Below are 16791 nucleotides of genomic sequence, written 5' to 3'. Positions count from 1 at the left end.
TCTGGATGCCTTTTGTATCCTGTGCCTTCTCCTACCAGTGTTTGAATACAAAATAAGTCACAACTCACTGCTAAATAAACCCACAACACTAAGGGGGAGATTTACAAGAAAGTGACGCATCTGTAGAGATGTGCCACTTTCCCTGCGCTACTCCGAGAAACGCTTGCACCACCTTGGATGCGCTGTATTTACAATTCGGCGCACCATGGCGCAATGATTGACAGATGCGTCAGAAATTCTGACGCATCTGTTGGGGCAAAAGTCATGCATTGCTGGAGTCGTGTCGCAAGAACAACGCAACTCCAGCAATGCATTTTGAGGCCTATTCCCACTACTCTGCATCACTCATTTAATTTCAATTAAAATCTTTATTCGCTCTATTAAAAAAAGATCATAAAAGCACATATGTATCGTATCAACTCTGTTTTGACACAGTGGCATCATTGAAGTGACACAGTAAAATCTTGTACATTTCACTGCCTCACTTTTATGAGGCTTTCTTGCTTAGGAATGCACACCCTGCATACATTATACCTGACGCAGGAATTATGTGATGCAGGGCTTGAGTCACGTTGTAAATTGGCCACATTTTATATGCCGCCGCTGCGTCACAAAAGTGACGCAACAGCAGCGCAAAAGTGCCGCAAAGGGCTTGTAAATCTGCCACTAAATGTGTAAACATACACATTTAAATTTCTTGCATTGTCTGTGGGGTCACCGCCCCTCCCTCACGCCCACCTTTTAACAGTTTAATTTTCTAGCTCTGTTTGGCTACTGACTAAAGGGATAATCGTCAGGCTGCCATATTTGCAGTCTGGCCTCTTTCTCTCCTCAGAGTGCAGGAGGAAGGTGGTGCCAATACTGAACATGCACATGATAATTCTGGCCTCCCATCAACAACAGCCTGAGCATGTCCAGGTGAAGCACAGTGACCGTACTGCATGGTGAAACATTGTAGACCTTGTTCAAGTCATGGGCGTAGGAAGTGTGGGGGACGCGGGGGATATATCCTCCCCAGATTTTGGAGTTGAGGGACACAGGGGACAAAAGAATTTCCCCTTTTCCTTTCAGTGATTTGCAGGGCCATTAGCATGCAAAAGCGCTACCTAATGGCCCTGTACATGACCTGTGAACTCACCTGCCTGCAGACAAAGAGGCCTCGCCCTCTGCCCTTTGTTATGCTGCAGGAAGGCTCGGCGTCCTGGGAAGGGCAGAGAAGGAAAAAATACTCTGTCTTTTTTCCTTCGTACCCCGGGAGAAGGCAAGGACAGTGTCAACTTCTCCTGTCCTGCCTCTGGCAGCTGTCATCCCCTCTCTCTCTTTATTCCTCCATCTCTTTCTGTCTCTGTCTCGTTCCTCCTTAAGTTCTGATTTCAAGCGCTCTTATGTACCCTCTTTTGCCTCTCCTTTTCTTCGTTTCCCAGTGAAATGGATCCAAAATAGGCAGAACACTTTGGGTGGAAATGTCCTCATTTACTGACCGTTTTATTATTCCAAAGAAAAACCTCGGGATGGAGAGAAAAATAATGAAATACCGAAATAAAGTAATACAGAGTGGTCAGCAGACAGGCCGGATTGTTATTTACAGCCACACACATTAGCGCCACTTAACAGAGTGTGCCAGTGAAAGCGCTACTTTCTTACTTTCTTCTTTCTTTGAACAACATTGTTTTCCCAGGGTGGGGAACCATTCCTAAAGGGACTGAAATACCTAGTTGATGGATGGAGTGGAAATGTTTAATATGATAATTTTCAACTGTTTTAATTATTTTAGCTTATAAAATGTGTACTGAGGCTCTGAGTCCGGGGATGTGGTCTTTTTTAAACCAAACTGCTTACATTTTTTAAAGGATATAAGCAATGGACATTAAAACAGGTCCCTTCCTGATCCTGTAGCCATGTCCTGAATTTTTCAGGCAAAATCACTTACTGATTTCTGAATAATGAGTTTTAAACTGTTAAGGTAACCATGTTGCTCCTGAGTACATTTCACATGATTTGCTTATTCGTGCATTCCTTATGAGTGTTTGCTTTTTCTAGGGTGTTATTCATTTTTTTCAGGCGGCATTTTACTGTTGTCTAGTGCATAATTTGAATTTAGTCGCAGCACAATTGAGTTGTAGCTAAAGGCAGTGCACGTTTCTCTCGGTGGGGCGGTATGGTGTTCAGTGTGGGAGAGGATGTGGCACTCTAGCCATAGCTGCTGAATTTGGAACAGGATGACCATTTTCAGCCTTCATGAACAGTCCAACAAACCACACTCCTGACAGAGCTCATTCCGATGCTACACCTTAGAAGGCCCGATAGACCTTGGAAGCCCTGGTGTGTTAGCACCCGCAGTTGTACCATACGGGTGGCAAGTGTGAGTTAACCTTGAAGGCTGTCCACCACAATCCATACTGCAGTTCACCTCCAGTCTTCCGAGCAGGCATAGGAAGAAGCACACCCTAGATCGACAGTGACACTGAGGTCACAAGATCCTTGAAGCCAGTCCACCGCACCCATTGGTATCTCCATTGGCCTTTTTCAGCAGTAGTGGTGCAACTTACCAGGGGTTGGGAATGTAGGATTTGCATGCACACCAAACTTAGGGGGTGATTATAATGGAGGTTGGACAGCCACGTCACTCCGTCAGTGGTGGTCCCACCGCCATCGGTGACTGCATTACCACCAACCATATTACAATGATGGGTGGTTCCCTGGCGGTCGGAAAGACCAACCACCACGCACCGACTGGCTCCTTGAGCCCGCCAGTGCACTGGAGGGGCTTGTGGCTACTACAATGCTGGTGGTGCCTACCTTGCACCACAGTAGGGATTACGATACCTCTTACCCGCCAGCCTATCCATGGCAGTTCACCCGCCATGGAAAAGTTAGCGGAAAGGGACATTGGAGGTCTGTAGGAGGCCCCTTTCCCCCAGCCCCAGACAAGGGACCTGGGGGACATCTAAGAAGCCCCCCTACATATCACTGCACCATGTGGCAGGCACCGCATTGTGCCTGCCTCGTAGTGCAGTGATATATGTAACATGTCAGTTTTTACATTGCGGCAGATGATGCAGCCAGCAGCACCTGCTGCAATGTAAAAGATAGGCACTGCGCACACCATAGTGGCGGTCGCATTGTAATGCCTATCGTGGGGCCCCCACCTTGGAGGCCAGCAGTCCCATTCCCCGATTCGATAGCGGACGGACTGAAGTCCACCTGCCATCGTAATCAGCCCCTAAGTTTGCAAACTTCATGGTCTCTGCTTCATTCACAAACACTTGCAGCCTGCTTTCAGGCCGCTGGAGTTATGCAGCAATGGAGGCCAAAATTATGTTGCAGTGTTGACTAAATGATGCAACAATAAAAAGGCTGCAGCGTAATGCAGTGCACTTTATGATACTTTATTATTTTGACATATTTATACATACTGACAGCCTCTGCAAAGCTTTTGCCTCATTAGTACCTGTGTAACATACAAATGCTTTAGCAAAAAGGGGTAACCCTGTGTCCCTCAGAACCTGGGTAGGCGTGGTTAACAACAAAAGTGGTTCTGTCGGGTAACCGGATAAATTGCTGTTAAGAAGAGGCTGGGTTAGCTCAAAAACACAATGTAATAATTCAAATGCAATTAAATTGAATGAAACCTCTCTGAAAACAAATATAGTTCAAGGTATTTATATAGGAAACAAAGTCACATTTGTAAAACACAGGAATTACTTCATTCCATTTCAGTTTATACAAATTCTAAGAACATGTGAAAAAGTGACTGTAAGTGAACAAAGTGAATAGTGCAATATATTGAGTGACACTTATTTACAATTATATACAGTACTATACACGGGGAAAGGGGAGGAAAAACGATTTTGAATTGGCGGTCAGTGTTCTTAATTCAAACTCCAAGGAGACAGATGGTTACTATGATCGTTCCTGGAGGTATCTTGACCAGTGTTATTCAGGGTTGGAGGCCCCCGGTAAAATGGAGCAATTTGTGTGCACTAATGGAGGGGCCATGACTCGCTCTTTACCACACCATTCACTGGACTTCCGCGAATATTTTGGTGTGTGTCATGAGAAAGGGAGACGAAGGAGGGGCTGCCCTCTTTCTGGCAGACTTCGTGCTCTTCTTGCAAGCAAGTATTTCTTTGAAGTTGCAGCAAAGTGCACTGTGCTTTTTAATTTTCCCATGTTTGCATCGTAAAGACAACATAGACTTTGGAGAACATTAATGCTATTCAGCAAAACACAAAGTGACGTGAGCCAAGCTGTTAATTTGAATAGTGATGCATTCTGGGTGCCGTGGTCTCAGTTAAGGACCATGTGACCACTTGGACTCTAGAAACTCAAATCAACTCACCTGTGAACAAGGCGCTTGGCGCCGAAACGCGTAAGGATATAAGAGTTGTGTAAAGCTGCCACTACATTCAGACCAATAAAAGCGTCAGTGAGCAATGATGCCAAAGCTGTGGGGTCTGTTTTGTTTTCGTCTGTGCTGCTAATAGGATTCTCCATTCCTGCTTGTGAGCCCGCCCTTCAGGGTTGGAGGCCCCCGGTAAAATGAAGCAATTTGTGTGTACTAATGGTGGGGGCATGACTCGCTCTTTACCACACCATTCACTGGACTTCCATGAATATTTTGATGTGTGTCATGAGAAAGGAAGACGAAGGAGGGGCTGTCCTCTTTCTGGCGGACTTCGTGCTCTTCTTGCAAGCATTTCTTTGAATTGGCAGCAAAGTGCACTGTGCTTTTTAATTTTCCCATGTTTGCATCGTAAAGACAACATAGACTTCGGCGAACATTAATGCTATTCAGCAAAACACAAAGTGACGTGAGCCAACCTGTTAATTTGAATAGTGATGCATTCTGGGTGGCGTGGTCTCAGTTAAGGACCATGTGACCACTTGGACTCTAGAAACTCAAATCAACTCACATGTGAACAAGGCGCTTGGTGCCGAAGCGCGTAAGGATATAAGCGTTGTGTAAAGCTGCCACTACATTCAGACCAATAAAAGCGTCAGTGAGCAAGGATGCCGAAGCTAAGGGCTCTGTTTTGTTTTCAACTGTGCTTCTAACAAGATTCTCCATTCCTGCTTGTGAGCCCGCCCTTCAGGGTTGGAGGCCCCCGGTAAAATGAAGCAATTTGTGTGTATATATATGAACAAGGGTTCTTTTGCTCGAAACGCGTTGCTGGTTCTGTTGGAGTAAATAAACAAACATCTTGCTGACTTTGTTGGTCTGTTCCTCATTCTTGCTGGCGTAGAAGCGTGTCTACGAGCGCAGAGCGTGCGGAGGAGGAGCTTTGTTTTTCATATCTATATATATATATATATATATATATATATATATATATATATATATATATATATATATATACTACTATTATAAAGAGAGAACTGTGTCCTTTGAGCCAGGTAAATTCGAAAAGTACACCACCAATCCAAACACCCAAGACATCTTTGAAAACCTCAGGGCAAGCAGAAGGACATAGGCTATATAAAAGAAAAAAAATATACGTTGTTTAAAAAATTAGGAATAAAAATAAAGTAGTCCCCTGCAAGTAGCGCCGGCCGGGACGTCTGCGTGATAACATCGGGAAAGAACCTGGGCGTTTTAGTATTGTTTCAGCAAAGGGGACTACTTTTTCTTCGTTTTATATCTGCCCCGTTTTTATAAGGTATTGGCTGATGCCTGCAAGGAAACTATCGCTCTTACTAGCGAGAGTCTGTTTATTCATATTTTATAGCTCACTGCCCTTGGAGCTGGCAACACTGACCATCGGTGAAAAAACGGCCCGCAGGACTACAAAATGACATCACAGCGGCCATTTTTGTAGTTCCGCCGGCTCGCTATGTCAGTCCCTTCCTTGTGCATAGATCATCTCTTATTTCATTCCTCCTACGTAGATCAAGGTTTACATAAACATCTTGCATGAATGTGTTCCTAGCCGAAAGGACTTCTCATTGTCCCTAAACCTCTTCCCTGATACACACATCTTTTTCTGACTCACATAAACCACTTCCCATCTTCCATACATTTCTTCTTAACTTGTATGCTTACCTCCCCTATCAGCATGCATGCCTTCACATCTTCTCTATGCATTGCCTACTTAATGGTGTCTAATGCATGCATCCGACGGAAGTTTCTGCCACATTTAGATGAACCTCATCTGGTATAAACATTTACTCTGCTTCGAATGATGGCTCCACTCTGAGTGCATTTCTAAATCCCTCCCTTGTTGACCCTGCGGCACGTGAGGAAAGCTAACAGCCGCAGGCCTTTAAAAGCAGGTGATGTTTGAAGCACGTTGTAAAACTGGCTTTTGGCAATAAAGGGAAAAGGACAGAACATTGTAACGACAGCACAAGTTTGCATGGCGACTTAAAAGTGAGCAATTATTTATGGTCCCATATTGCCTTCTCGTGGGCAATATTGGGAACTACATCCAAACTGCACACTTTCAGCCTTATTCATCAAGCCGAAATCGGCTCGCAAAGGGTCAGATTCTGAGAATCTGGCCATTTGCGAGCGTTATTTTTGCATTTGGGATTCATCATCCCAAATGCAAAAATCGGTAATTGCTAATTCGCTAAATTGCGAGGAATTACATTTAAGGAATCTCTATTTGAGATTCCTTAAATGCAATTCATCAACCATTTTTAAATTGCTAATTAGCAATTTCGGGCCGCTATTTACAGAGAGGTCAGACCTCTCGGTAAATAGCAAAAACTTAGAAAAATGCTTTTAAAAGCATTTTTCAAAGTTGCATGTTGCACACACACATGTCCTTTGGACATGTGTGTGCGCAACACCTGTTTCAATTTGCATTTAAGGGGTGCTACAGGGTGTCCTTTGGACACCCCTGGCACCCTTTAAGTCGCTATCTTATTTGCGAGTAGCAAATTGCTAATCGCAAATAAGGAATACTCCCCATTCATTCCTATGGGCCTTTTGGCCCATAGGAATGAATGGGGAGTTATTCCTTATTTGCGATTAGCTATTTGCTACTCGCAAATAAGGATTGTGTAGGAATCGCTATTTATTTAGCAATTCCTACATGAATCCCGTTTTGCAAGTCCTTAATAGCGATTCCTTATGAATCGCTATTAGGGGCTCGCAAAACGGGAGATTGATGAATCAGGCTGTAATTTCATTATATGCATAAAAACACAGTACATTATCTAGCTACGATTACAATTAGGGTGACCAGATTTTGAAAATCAAAAACCGGGACAGGCTAGAAATAAAAGTAGAACTAAAGTTTTTTAGTCTTACTTCTATGTCTGGTCTGGCCTGGTCTGTCCCGGTTTATGCGCAGCCTTGCAAATGTGTTCTTACATACATACATGCATACATATGACTCGGATGCGGTCAAACTGTTGGATATTACATCTCCACTGGGATTGTTACCGTTCGTGTCAGGGCCAACCCATGAGAAGGGGCATACCCTGGATCAGGTGTTTTCATCTGTCCCTCTTACGGAGGTTGACACCCTGCCTGTGCTCTGGTCCGATCACAGGCTGATCAGATTTTCGGTGCTGGAGAGTGCGCGGCCGGATAACAGTGCCTCAGTCTTGTCTAGACCGACCTCGAGAGCGCTGCACAGAGTGACACCTGACATGCTGGAACAGGCGCTTCTGGATCACCCATGCCATCTTTCGGGCGATCTGGATAGCGACACTGAGGCTCTGCAGCGGTGGCTCATTGATAGGCTGGACGATCTGGCCCCCAAGGTAGCCCTCCGATCCACGGTGGCACGGCAATCTGCACCATGGTTTACGGAGGCTCTTCGTGTGGCTCGCAGCCAATGTAAGGTGGCCGAGAGGGCCTGGCGACGTTTGTATGATGGGGAGGCTAAACTCGCCTACAAGGCGGTGGTGAAGGCCTACCATCGGGACATTCTGGGAGCTAAGAGGGACTATTTGGCTAGGAGGATCGAGGCATCCGCGAACTCCTGTAAGGAGATCTTCACCATTGTGAAGGAGTTCACGACCCCTAGTTCCCAATCGCCCCCTCTAGTTTCTTCAGATACGTGGGCAGGTGATCTGGCCGGCTTCTTCACTAATAAGATCAAGGCGATTCAGGCCTCCTTTGTGGAAGGACCGGAGGATGGAAGCGGCGTCACCGGGGCTGGGTGCGGATTTCCGCACACACCGACGGCGGTGCTGTCTGATTTTCCTGCTGTTTCCAGCGATGTGTCCAGGCAGCTGTTGGCCAATTTGAAATCTGGCTCGCCACTTGACCCCTGCCCCGCCAAATTTTTGGCTGGGATGGCGGAGGTGGTGAATCCGCTGGTTAATCCCATCCTCAACGCCTCGCTGAGGGAGGGGAGGGTCCCCAGCTCTTGGAAGAGAGCGATGGTGATCCCCCTCCTAAAGAAACCGGGTCTCGACGTCGAGGTTCTGGCCAATTATAGGCCAATTTCACTTCTTCCGGCCCTCACGAAGATCACGGAAAAACACGTCCACGGTGTCCTGTCGCGCTTTCTGGAAGCTAACAATCTGCTCCATCCATCTCAATCCGGTTTCCGTCCTAATTTTAGTACGGAAACGGCATTGCTAGAGGTCACTGAGATCATCAGGGAGACTCTTGATGTCGGCGGGAGGGCGATGCTGGTCATGTTAGATCTATCGGCGGCCTTCGACACCGTCCCCCACAGGGCGCTCTTAGCGAGGCTTTATGATATCGGCCTTAGGGGGACGGCGCTCAGGTGGTTTACATCCTTCCTTGAAGGCCGCCGCCAGACGGTCTGGGTTTCCCAGAGCTCTTCCGAGATGCCGCCATTGGGAGTTGGGGTTCCACAGGGATCTGTGTTGAGCCCCACGTTGTTTAACATCTTTATGTCCCCTTTGGCGGCCTTGGTGGAAGCATATGGGGCCCAGATCATCTCTTACGCCGACGACACGCAACTCCTCTTCACATGCGGGAAAGACCAGGAGTTTGATGGAGGGAGAATTTGGGACTGTCTTACATTGGTCTTTGACTGGTTCCAACGGAACAGTCTAAGGGCCAACTCGAGCAAGTCCGAGGTTCTGTTTTTTGGTTGCGGTGTCGATCCGGAGTGGCAGCATTGGTGGCCGTCCGACATGAGCCCTCCTGCACAGTCTTCCTTGGTGGCTAAAAACCTGGGTGTCAAGCTGGACAACCAGCTATCGCTGCAAACACACATTCTGGGTCTGGCTGGCACCTGTTATGGAATTTTGAAAATGCTCCGTAAATTCCTGCCCCTGCTGTCTGAGGAGCACAGGCGTATTACTGTGCAGGCTCTCGTCGGTTCGAGGCTTGATTATGCTAATGCCCTCTTCCTTGGCCTCCCTGATTACCTAGTTCAGCGCCTACAGGTGGTACAGAACTCTGCCGCCCGGGCTATCTTTGGCCTGCGTAGACGAGCCCGAGCTTCCGGGCTGCTTCAGGCGCTACATTGGCTGCCTGTCCGGAAGCGGATCCAGTTTAAATCCCTGACTCTGATGCACAAAGCCCTGTTTGGATCAGGGGCTGGATACCTGCGGCGGAGACTAGCCTTCTATCGACCAGTCCGCTCCTTGCGCTCGGAATCCCTTTACAAAGCGGTGGTCCCTCGGGTGAGGAAGGCCCGCACGGGAGGGCGCTCTTTCAGCTGCAAAGCCCCACAGCTGTGGAACTCGCTTCCTCTTTCGCTGCGCAGCACTGTCAATTTGTTCCAGTTCAGGAAGAGCCTGAAGACCTGGCTTTTTAATCTTTAGGCTGTTCTTAATGCTTCAGTTTCAGTTCTTTTTCTCATTCTTTTGCTGTGTTGTGTTATTTTTATTCTGAGATGCAGGTGGAAAGTGCCGGGACACTCTTTTCGAGTAGCCGTGCGCTATAAAAGAACGCTGTAACATAACATAACATAACATAACATATTCGTGCGTGCGTATATCTATCTATACTACTATTATAAAGAGAGAACTGTGGGGCATATTATCAAGGGGGTTTATCTCCGCTTTTTTGGCTTTAAAAGCCAATAAAGCGGAGATAAAATTATCTCCCTATTACCTAGCTGTCGCTAACACCAGTTAGCGACAGCTAGTAGGAGATAGCGACCGTCTTGGGCCCCACTTTGCATGTCAGTGATATTTGTCACTAATGCAAAGTGGGCGTGCCAAGATGTTAGCGACTGAAAACAGTTGCTAACATCGCTATCTCCTATTACCAACTTTTGGAGATATTCGCGCTAAGCGCGAATATCTCCAAAAGCTAACACCCGCCCTGAGCTGTTCTTAGCCATGTTATCCAATGGGAGGTGGATAACATGGCTAAGAGCATTAGCTCGGTAATGCATGAATATCGCTGACTTTTCAGCGATATTCATGCATAGCGGCGATTTTTATCGCATTTGCGATAAACCTTGGTAATACCAAGGTTTATTTGCGGTAAAAATCGCCGCAGCTCAGCTGTAAATTTTTGTCTCTAACCAAGCAATAGCGATAATTATCGCTATTGCTTGGTAATATGCCCCTGTGTCCTTTGAGCCAGGTAAACTAGAAAAGTACACCACCAATCCAAACACCCAAGACATCTTTGAAAACCTCAGGGCAAGCAGAATGACATAGGCTATATAAAAATAAAAAATATACGTTGTTTAAAAAATAAAAATAAAAATAAAGTAGTCCCTTGCAAGTAGCGCCGGCCGCGATGTCTGCGTGATGACATCGGGAAAGAACCTGGGCGTTTTAGTATTGTTTCAGCAAAGGTGACTACTTTTTCTTCGTTTTATATCTGCCCCGTTTTATTAAGGTAATGGCTGATGCCTGCAAGGAAACTATCGCTCTTACTAGCGAGAGTCTGTTTATTCGTATTTTATAGCTCACTGCCCTTGGAGCTGGCAACACTGACCATCGGTAGAAAAAATGGCAAAACGCTGAGAAAAATCTCTCCGCGGGACTACAAAATTACATCACAGCAGCCATTTTTGTAGGTCCGCCGGCTCGCGATGTCAGTCCCTTCCTCATTGACAAGTGTGTTGAGCGTGAACAGGGCATGCTACAATCTCTGGCATGGAGGTGGGGTGGGATAGCGCTAAGACAGGGGTTCCTCCTAAGCACCCAGCAGAGAGGCTAACATTAATTGAATGAAGGGAGACCAAGCAGTGACCAAGCAGTGACCTGGCACGATAGCAATTTAAAGCTGATCTGGCTCACTTTCTATTTCAGCATCTACAGCGCTGAAGAAGCAGCAGAAAATAAACGGCATGCGTCTTTAAACCTCCTGTCTGTTGTGTGTGCACGGAGGCCTGCGCTAATATGCCTGGAGTGGAGGAGAGGGCAGGCCTAATCCATGAAACTGAGCCAGTTACCCCCAGGGAGAAAAGTGTAAGACTTGAGCCACACACAGTCTTTTGTCAGAACACTAGAATTATGGTTAGGTTTCTGCACTTATGAACAAGTAGCTGGAGGACAGAAACAAGGTTAAAGCTTCATGCATGGGCCCACAGGTGCTGCTGCATCAGGCCTAGAAGGAACTCAACTAGAAAACCTTAGACAGTCATAGGCACCACTTCAAAATTAAGGACAATCAAGTTTCAAGCCAACAAGGTGGCCGAAGTATAAGGGGCTCAGACGATGCTGGCGGCTGCAAAATGGCAGGGCTTACCGATCGGCAGTCACCGCACTGCCGATTGGTAAGCCCAGCCATTGTGCAGCCGCCATTACTCACGGGATTGTCCGGAGTTTACCATTCATACTAAAGAGCCAGCATCGTCTGAGCCCCTTATACTTCAGCCACCTTGTTGGCTTGAAACTTGATTCATCCTTAGCACTATTAAGTGCTCAGAGGTTTTTGAACCGTGGACATGTTTCATAAATCGAACAAAACATTACGAGTACACCAAATTGAGTCACGACAGGGGTCCCGGCTGGGATCTCTGTAAGTCGCTTTCATTCACCTTTATCACGGTGTCACTGTCCTTGTGTATACACAATTACCAGCAAATCCCAGGTGCCCCATATACAGTCAGTCCTGAAGAGAACTTTTATCCATATAAGGTCGAACCGTCGTCGACCACTTGTAAAGAAGCAGACCGTTTTTTAAGTTGTCATTATTGGTCAACTTGAATATTAATTTTGTAAATGAACCAATAGGTCGCTATCTTCCTTTTCAAATTCACAATAGATTCCCTATGTTATTTTCCTTTCTTGTATGAATCTTTGTAAATAAGTTGTGTTTTTTGTTTAAAATCATTCACTTGGGACACAAATTCACTGTTTTCTATTTGTATAAGTGTATATAATATGTGTATATTGTCTATATGTGTAAAATCAGTAATTAATTTGGCTGGTATTCAAATATATTCTTCCAGTGTATATACCACCTACTTTCCTTTCGTCTGTTTTCAAATCACCTACATTGCCATTGTGTAGTAACATTACCATATTATTTGAGTAATTTTCCACAGGAGCCATTGTTTTTGTAGAAATACTTTACCCAGGCTCCCAGTGAGTAGGGTTCCCCTGTTAAATTCCTAAGGGTGTGTAGATGGACATAGGCTATATAAATTTAAAAAAATAAGTAAATTAAAAAAATTAAGTTTGTAAACAAAGTAGTCCCCTGAAAGTAGCGCTGGCCGGGACCTAGCGCTGGCCGCTACGGACGTGCGTGATGACGAAGGAGGAGGGCGGTGCAGTGACGAGCGGCTGTGCAGTGAGGAGCGGCGGCACAGGTAAGGAAAGGGAAAGTGAGACTGTGTGATGCAGGGGGAGGCAAGAAGGAGGCAGCAGTAAATGAAAATGTCTGAGCGCAAGTGAATCGGGGCGGGAGGGGAGCGCGAGTGAGTCGGGGCAGGAGGGGGGCGTGAGGGAGTCGGGCGGGAGGGGGGCGGGAGTGAGTAGGGGCAGGAGGGGGGCGCGAGTGAGTCAGGGCGGGAGGGAGTCAGTGCGGGAGGGGGTCGAGGCGGTAGCGGGTGTACTGCCCCCAGCCCCTTTCTGCCCCAGGCAACACTGGGGCGGGCTGCTAGTATGAATATAAATAACAATAAAGCATACATGCAAACTGTGACAACATGCCTGCTTTTCTTAATATTTCACTTCGAAAGTATGCAATTGTATTTGTTTAATGGGCGGTGATTTGTATAGGGTCACTGGAAAGTCCACAAGGTGTCCCTGTCCCCCGCAGAATTTTAGTGTCTCCTACGCCCCTGGTTCAAGTACTTGAAGACATAAACACACGTCTTTCCTTCACTGGACAAGCAACAATATTATACATTAGCCCGTCTCTCAAATAGAATACTTTGCTATACAGAGCCTGTGACCCTCTGCTTCTTCACCGGACAAGCGGCAACATTATTCATTAGCCCTTCTCTCAAATAGTTCATTGTGCTGTACATAGCCTGTGACCCTCTGCCACTTGAACCTATAACCCATGCCTGGCTGCTCCTCACAGCATGCATTTGCATCTCGTGACCCTCTGCAGTCTGCAGCCTGTGACCTTATTTACCACCTCCATATTATGTCATTCATTCACACCCTGTGACCTTCTGCAACTCCCCCTCCTTTGTGTAGGGATGCCCCCCTCATAATTCCTAAATAGATGCAGTTGGTCCTTTAACACTGATCGTTAGGGGGGTGTGGCCTGACAGATGGGCGGCTAGTTGTGCCTGTGCTGAGCTCCAGCTCCTATTGAGGGAATCCTGCATAAATCCTGGCGGAACCGGTGAAAATGTCGATCAAAATTGTGTAGCAGCATCCCTAGACCTCGGCGAGTTCAGGAACGGCAGTCTTCCATGGCGAAAAACTGTAGAAAACGATCACCGCTAACAGTGAGCCAAGCGGAGTTCCTGACCTAAGGATGGCTGTGCCTGACCAGAGTACGAAATGCGGCCCTGGCAATTAAGGTCAATGGTTCCCCGTCTGGTGTCAGAAACTGAGCCCCAGCCACAAATCCTGCGCCCTGACAAAGCCTGACCCCCCTGTGGGACTGTAGTGTGGCTGGTATTGGTCTGCGGAGCCGGGGGAGGCCGGAGGAAGAGTAGGCCTGATGGGGCGGGCTGCGCCGCTCCTGCGCTGACTGGAGTCGGATGTGCGTGCAGCCCTCCTAGGCCTTGAGCATTACCTAGAATGACCAACGTCGCTCTAGAAGACTAAAGGAGAATCGTGGAGCTGAAGATCGGTGTCCCCAGCAGGCACCGTGTCTTCTGGTGCCGCAGAGCCAGCCACGTAGGGGGGAGGTAAGCTGAGATATAGCAAGACAGATGGATGTAGACGCGACGAAGAACTAGGACATGAGTGAGCAGCCCGGCTGAGGATGGGCCTAAGTCCCAATCACAATTCTGGAACCAGGACAGCGACGCAAGCGGACTCCTCCGGGGCACCATTGGGGCCCCAAAGGTGAGGAGTGAGACGGCTAAAGGATAGAACTGGAGTGGCTTTCCCCGTAGGACCCACGCCAAGTGAGAATAAGTGCCTAACAAGAAATAAACTAAGCGATTGCACACGGCCAGACTATAGTAAAAGATAAGCCGTCGAGAGGAGAGCAGACCAACAAAATAGGGCAATACACAGTGCTGGGTCCAGCAGCAACAGACCAGCCCAGAAGAGACCCTGAAAGTGCGACCAGCCAATGAGCTATGGCACAAGACAAGGCGGATATATGGGGGTCCATTAGAGACTCCCGGGTGGCGCTAGAAACAAAGAGGAACACAATGGTGATGTACATAAACCACTTACGCCTAGATCTGTGAAAGGTGTCGGAAAGAGTCACAAACACTGAGGAAGAAGTGGTGACATTTCAGGAAGAAGTTGAGAGTCTCCGTATGACAGTAACCTTGTTACAAGAGCAGTCAATTTGAGTAGAGGATGACGAAGGGTGATCAAGAAGAAACAGCCTTAGATATGTAGGATTTTCAGAGCAAGCAGAAGGGCCGACAGCAGCTATATTTTTGGAAAAGTGGATTGGATCGGCCTTTAACAATATCAGACTCTCTAATTTATTTGCTATTGAACGAGGCCACGTGCCCCTTGTCCCTCGCCGAGCCCGGGATCACCGCTTTGAGCCCTGATTGCAGGTCTGTTTAACGATAGAGGCAGAGCTATAATACAGCAGCATATCTATGAAAATGGCCTGCCTAAAAATGAAGATCACAACATCCACATCTAGCCTTACTACACAAGAAAAGTACATTATCCTAGAAACTGATTTTTGGGAGTCAAGCGACGACTAAGAGACCTTAATATTAAATATAGCGTGATATTTCCAGTGCGACTCCGAGTGCAATATGGGGTCAGGTCACAATTCTAGGATTTACCTCAAGATGCGACAGTCTGGATGGATTCGGTAGGGCTGGCCGGACAAGAACAGAATCAGGGATGGCGTGAACAACAGAGAAGGAACAGACGGCAGTGAGGCCAGCGTTGAGATCCTGCAGAGCAAAGTCCCATGCTGGAAGAAACATCGGATCTGGGTTGCATCCTGGTTGGAGCAGATGGAACGTTAAGGAATGAATGAGCATACCACTTCAGAACCAGTATTCCCCACTCTGTCTGGTGCAAGAAACCCAATTACAGCCTGAAAGCACCCCGGGTTAGGGTGGGGAGGGCATACAGGGTGAATTTTAGTGGCTGACGGGGCCAATTCTAAGCTGGGAGTGGACACACTGAACTTGTAAGTAGATAAGCTGAAAAGGGGGCAGAAGCTAAGACCGAAATTGGTTGAGGGGTAGACTTCTCTGTGGGGGAGAGTGGTGGGGCTGGAAGGGAAGAATATGCGGACTGGGGAGAAGGGATTAAGACAATTCTGATACTACGTGGTTCCCGTATTTAAACTTGGAGGGAACCTCAGCCGCTGCACACAGGCACGGCCTTGCTAAGCCAGTAGAGGTCCAGCGAGGTGGTGCAGTGCTTGGCAGACTGGCCATATACTAGAGACTGTGGAACAGACTAATAAATCTTTCTATTGTAAAGTTACAGGGAGTAAATAAGGGTCGGGGAGGAGAACGATTTGGGGTGGAGTCCCTGATTCTTAGACACCTGTTGGGCCACGGGAATGAGATACTACTGCCTGTGGGTGGGGGGAGGTGGGAGTTGGGGAAGTTACAGTTATGTTGCTAAGTTCAAAACGGGCGGTCCAAAAAGATGTTATGCCAAACAAACTAGAAGATTAAGGGAGGTCACTGACCTGCACTATACTAAAATAGAGCCCCGTTACAAATTAATGAGATACCCCTCGACGATTTAGCGACATGATGGGTGAATGACAAAATTACGAGTTCATAACATGGAATGTCCGAAGGATCAATAATTTTTATTCAGATACAATATTCTTAAAATCCAAATAATAAAAGCATCCTGCCAGGGCTAATATTTATTTATCAGTAGATTTCAATTATGTTTTCCTTTTGGTCCATCAAACTAAAGGACTGAACGTGGCATTTTTGTATTGCAAGACCGATCCATGTATTGGGACTAGGGGAACATTTATCCCCACAGTAAATTACAGAATTTTGTGATGCACATTGAATAAATTGAGATAACAACTGATGGGCCAAAAGGTAAAAACATAATTGACATCTAATGATACATGATTATTAGCCCTGATGAAGTTCAAGACACCTTGAACGAAACAGGATGGCTGGATGTTTTCATTCATTAAAATTTATGACTTTGAATATTGGATCTGAATAAAGCAGGGATTTGCTTAATGGACCAAGAGACTCATTACTTAGTTTATTTATGGGTGCACCATTCCACTCTTTGTTCTGTCAAGATTTTGTCTCCTTTTGCAGTCGTACCATACAACGACTGCTATTGGAAGAGGAGAGCACAGGCCATGCTATTTTGAACTATATATGAGGTACAGTG

Source organism: Lissotriton vulgaris, chromosome 8 (assembly GCF_964263255.1).
Source record: "Lissotriton vulgaris chromosome 8, aLisVul1.2, whole genome shotgun sequence".
Lineage (NCBI taxonomy): Eukaryota > Metazoa > Chordata > Amphibia > Caudata > Salamandridae > Lissotriton > Lissotriton vulgaris.
This window is presented reverse-complemented; position numbering follows the sequence as displayed.